We start from the raw sequence: 5,915 nt of genomic DNA, 5'->3' as shown, positions 1-5,915 counted from the left end.
AATCGAGTGCACGCGACTAGTTGAATGCTCAAGAAATGACCGACCCATTAGATCGAAAGATAGGAAAAGTTGTTAGACTACCAATTAAAATGACTAAACTATGCTAAGATCGAAAGATAGGTAGAGTTTAGGTTTTTAGTCACTTTTCAGGATGAAAGTCAGTACTAGTGATATTAGGGACCCGTAGTGAGATCGAAAGACGCTACCTGTTGAGAATGGACCGAGAGGACCTCTTGTTTTCCCGCTTCATGTGTTTATTTCAGACCTACTTAGTATGCTGCTGCCGAAACTACAATGAACCGACCATCTTAGTACCCTTTTATATTTGATTTTATACATTTCTTTAGTTTATTGCTCATTAGTTATAGACCAATTCAAAATAACCCCCACATAATCGTTACCTTAGACTGAAATTAGACAACTAATAATTACATCTGCCTCTCTGTGGTCCGACCCTGCTACCACTATCTATAGTTGTAGTTAGGAATTATAAATTTATCTTTGGTGCACACAACGACGGGCATCAAATTTTGGCGCCGTTGCCAGGGAGGCAATTGTTCTAATTTTTAGTTGTTTTATTTTAGTCTGTTTCTTAGTTTAAGGGACATTCGTTCCTTAAACTATTCTCATATTCTTTTTGTAGTTTCTTCTTATGCGCAGGTCACAGGGTGGTGAATTACTACCGTTCAATCCCGAGATTGAGAAAACCTTGCGTGAGTTGAGACGATCATCTAGAGTATTGCCGACAGAGGAAGAGCTGAGTACTCTGTCTAGTTACTACGAGAATGAGCTGTTTGAGGAGGATCCACATTCATCTCCTGTTTCTAGGGATGGCAATGGGTCGGGTTGGATCGGGTTTTGCCAGATCCAAACCCGATACACTTACTTATTGGATCACATATTCATATCCATACCCGATCTATATCCAAAATTTTAAAATCCATACCCGATCCATTATACTTTTTTCAAACCCATACCCGCTCCAAATCCATACCCGATCCACTACATAATCCAAAACCCAATACAAAACTTGATTTGACTACATAAAAATTTAATCTTATATAAGAAAATTTAAATTTCAAGGTTAATAAAGCCTAAATTTTCAATAATATCCACTTGGATCGGGTTTTGGTATGAATGGATCGGGTTTGGATTTGGTTCGGGTTTTTCAATAGTGGATATGGATATGAGTTTTTAGATAGTGGATCGGGAATGGGTTTTTAAAGAGTGGGTTTGGATCGAATTTTTTCCTTCGGTTCGATTCGGGTTCGGTTCGGTTTGGGTCATAATTGCCATCCCTACCTGTTTCCACTTCATTAGCTGAGACTGTCACTTCTCCATATTTTCTAGAGATGGCTGAAGAAGCGAGTATAGCAAGTCACTCTGAGCCGAAAGCTACGAATCTATATAAGGGATTCGAATTACCAGGAGCCGATAGGAAATTCGAACCGAAGCCTTCTTACTTCAACTTGGTTGAGAGGAACCAATTCGGGGGAGCTGCAAATGAAGATGCAGCCAAGCATATGGAGATATTTATTGACTATTGCTGTTCCATACCACCGCCGACCGGTGTGACCCAGGACCAGGTGAAGGAAACTATGTTTATATTCTCACTCCGTGATGCTGCAAGGGAGTGGTACAGAGACCTGGACCGAGCTGCTAATGGGATCACTGACTGGAATTCTCTGGCCTTAGCGTTCTATAAGAAGTATTTCTCTGCTTCGAAGACTAATGCCATTAGAGCTCAGATCACGAGTTTTAAACAGGGTCCTGATGAGAACTTTCATGAGGCGTGGGTCCGTTTCAAGAAGTTGGTGCGAACCATTCCGCATCATGGGTTTGAGAAATGGAGCCTATGCAATCAGTTTTATAATGGGCTCTATGACGATCAGAGGGCTATCCTGGATGCGGCAGCCAGTGGCAGATTCCAGGAGAATATGGGGGAAACTAAGGGGTGGAAAATCATTGATGACTTGTCCACCCATAAATCTGAGTATGGAAATTCCAGGGGAAATCAAAGGAGAGCTGCTGAATCCCCCTCTGTAGCTGCATTAGAAGCTCTCATGGTGAGGTTTGATAAGTACGAGTTGGGAGGAGCTTCGAAAGAAGGGGTCTATCATGTAAATGCTGTTTCAGACGGTCCTTTCGTCTGTAAAAGATGTGGAGTTGAGGGACATGTTTCAGACAATTGTCCTAGTCCCTTTGAGTCTTGTGCTGCCTTTCAATATTATAGGCAGACAAACACTTACTATGAGCCGAATGTCCATCCAAACTTGAGGTGGAGCAGCCAAAATGTCTTGAATCCGACTCAACCTCCACAGCAGCAGCAGCAGCAGAATTATGTGCCCCCTCCTAAGCAACAACAGTTCCAAAAGCCTCCGTATGTCCCACAGCAGCAACAACAATCCCAAAGTTTTGATTTCAATGAGTTGAAGAATTTGTTGCTGAAGGAGTCTCAAGCTAGAGAGGCCGGGATGAAGATGTTGGAGAGCCAAATTGCTCAATTGGCTAGCAAGAATACAACTCGAGCTCTGAGGCATTTGCCGACGCAGACGGACCAAAAGGAGACCCTTAATGCCATTACTTTGAGGAGTGGGTCTACCCTTGATGGGCCCGCTATGGTCGAGGACATTGCTGAAAAAGATGAGGTGGAACCGAGTCAAAAGAAAGCTGGAACGAGCAAAGGAAAGAAAAAGACGATCAGCAGGTATGTCAATCGATCGATAGGTGTGACCTAAAGGGATCAACTGACCACCACCGTTACACGACAGTAATGTCAAACTCTAGTTAGCCAATCATTACTGATTAATGACCGTCAGTCGACTATATAAAGAATCATCCCTCATGTATTCTTAGTATGAGATTTAATAATGATATTTAAATCATGTGATCGCACTATTGTTGAGGACACATTTCCCAACAATCTCCCACTTGTCCTCGACAAGTGTGCGTCACCAATTCTCTTGTCCTATTACAATCTCCCACTCAATGCAAGGTGTCTTGCAGGTCGTACTTACATTTGATCATATCTTGAGTGGTTTTCTCGATCTGGAGATTAACTGTCTGACCGGAATTATCTATCATAGATACCTTCCGAGCGTGGCCACGCATTTCCAGTTAACTACTCCTCGAGTGGCCTTGAGATTTCAAACAACCCTGATAAGGGGTGGACAATTTCTATCGCCCTATTCCATTCGTTCAGCCACAGTCCATCATAACCCAAAATATACCCAGTTTGACCTCATTTACGAAATCGTAGAGTATAAATCAAAGCTAATCAGAAGTTGTGCTAACTTGGGCGAATAGTCTCTAATCAAAAGAATTGACTCATAAGAATACTATAGTAGCTCTTGCCACGACCAGGCTTTATGAATAACCAGAACTCTATAAGCGGTCACTGCCCGACAGAGTGTCCCATACAGTCTGCCTATGTGATCGACTAGTCATCCCATATGACTCTATGGCATTTGAACTTGCCATCAATCGCATCACACTCTAGTCACTTGGAGACGTCACCTCATATAAGTAACTAGGGGCGAATACCATGTCAATCCAATTCACTTTAATGGGGTTCAATTTGTCTCTACAACCCATTCAGATACGACAAGGTAGCGGGTGAGTTTAATGAAACTAAAACGATAAATGCGATTATCACATATGAGAAGTCAATACACTATTACTACTTCATATCTTATAATCTTTAGTGTATTATAAACACTAATTTAGATGCAATAAAAGCTTGGAAAGTAGATATACCCGATATCCATGTATTCCAACTTTATCAATTGCTATTTCCTTCAATTAAATGTTATCTCTAATAACTTGAATTTTTTTTCTAAGCATTTGTCTAGTCGTCTTACCAGACTTGGGCTCTTTAACTTGAAAGATGCTCCCACTGTTATCGCATAACTTGTGATAAAGTCATTTGTAGAGGGATTCACCCTTAATCCCTTCATTGACGATTTTATCACAATTTTCTTGGATTCCTTTTGTAAAATTTGCAATGCACGAAACTAAAACACTTTTCTTAGTCTCTTGCTCCTTAGTCAATAGGTCACCCTAGGATTTCAACAAATCCCTTTTGAGTTTGGAAACTAAAGTTTGTGCAACACTTCAACACCAAACTTAGTTTGTCATCCAAACATGTAAACGAATCCTTAATTCTTCTCAAGAATCTCAAGGATGTTCTTTAAGGCTTTCACAAGCCATAATGTGGGAATTATCCCTTTAATTGACTTATTGTGCTCTCAGCATATATCACATCATGGCACGTGCGTCTGTTGGCATACATGATCATTCTAATGGCGGAAACATTAGAAATCGATTGCATGTGATCAACAACTTAATAGGTTCAGTGAACAACTATGACTCTATCATAGTAATTCCACTTTCATCAACATGAATAATCCATTCATCCTTGTTGATGTTAAACAGATACGAAAGATCTTATCCTCATAAGACTCTCAACTCTATGCCAATATACTCTCACATAGATTCGGTAATCTAAAGTATATTGCACCTTTTCCTAGTCTCCCAATCACTCTTGCCAGAAGAGAGAATTGGTACATTATTCTCAATAAGTAATATGTTATCAACATATAAGACATGGAGAAACAATTCTAGCTCCCACTTAACTTCATGTATAATCATGATTCTTCAATCAAGTGAATAAACCCATCCACTATTATCACATGAACGAAAAGTATAATCCTTTAATGCTAGCTTAAGATCATTCCAAGATCACTTAAGAAGGCTACGCATAATATGTTAGGATTCTTAAATCTTCATCTAAGATTTTGTGTTTCAAACACTTCCTTCTCTAAATTCCCATTTGAGAAAAGCGAATTCAATTTGCCATTCTTCATTAAAATGAAATGCAGCAATTCCTAACATAATTTATCTTGATCAACATCTTTATGTAAATGTTATGCATTTGTGTACTCTAAAGCTTTATTTACCTTTGAGGAGACCCTTGCCTTAAAGTAAATCTACTCTTGAGTAACAATTTTCGGATTGTAATGCGATGGCTCGTATGTAACAAGGTCATGATACTATCACTTTTACAAAGTAATATTTTAACAATAAGTCATGTGCGATAAACTCCCACTGAACTATGCTCTCAATCTATCTTCATAGAATATAGTTCAATACCAACTCCCACTCTATAATTCCATTACTTTCACAAAGTAACATTTCAACTATAAGAGATGTTTGTGACTATTCAATCTACTCCCACTCTATCTCTCAGAAATACATCTATCTTCTTGAGAGATAGCTTTGTGAGTTACAAACATATATATTTAACGGAGTATTAGTGTTTATCTAGACTATGTATTTGCTTTCAAAAGGCCATCCTAACATGGCAGCTTGATAATATACGAGTCTTATCCATGTCATCTATTTAATAGACTCTCTATTCTAGGTATCTCGTGGTTGACCATCCGTTTAGAATAATGTGTTCATATGGTATCATGAATTCCCTACTTGGTGAGTTCAAAAACTCATTACAACTTTATAATTGATATTACATAAGTAAGTTGTTACTTTTAGTAATAATGACATAAGGAGTATCAAATTCATAGCTTATGGACATATAATGATCCCATCATCATAATCGTCTGTTTGATCAATTTAAGTTGTCTTTCTAATGTTTCTCTACGCAAGTAATTAATGATGATGTTTTTAGAACAAGTAATCATAATAAAACAAGTGATTTGGGTTGAAAACCAAATCACCAATATCCAAAATACAACCCGTGTTTAAAGGATACAAACCTATTTCCAAGTCACACAAGGAAATCAAAATAGTTCTAAAAACATGAAATACATCATAAAATTAAAAACAAATCAAATTAAAGTCAAGCTTCCATTGATCCATCACAACGGTCGGCTACTCTAGCTTCCCACATGATCCTC

At 38.6% G+C, this 5,915-nt stretch overlaps 1 non-coding gene across 1 annotated transcript; it reads right to left on the bottom strand.

The window, feature by feature from the left end:
* Window positions 1-1,733: 1,733 nt before the first annotated feature.
* LOC141597911 (small nucleolar RNA R71) lies at window positions 1,734-1,840 on the bottom strand. The gene has a single exon (XR_012523121.1). It is a non-coding gene; the product is annotated as a small nucleolar RNA R71 (small nucleolar RNA).
* Window positions 1,841-5,915: the final 4,075 nt, after the last annotated feature.

The sequence above is a fragment of the Silene latifolia genome, chromosome 8, assembly GCF_048544455.1.
Source record: "Silene latifolia isolate original U9 population chromosome 8, ASM4854445v1, whole genome shotgun sequence".
NCBI classification, from domain to species: domain Eukaryota; kingdom Viridiplantae; phylum Streptophyta; class Magnoliopsida; order Caryophyllales; family Caryophyllaceae; genus Silene; species Silene latifolia.
Note: the sequence above shows the minus strand (reverse complement) of the source record. Positions and strands in the feature narration are given on the sequence as shown.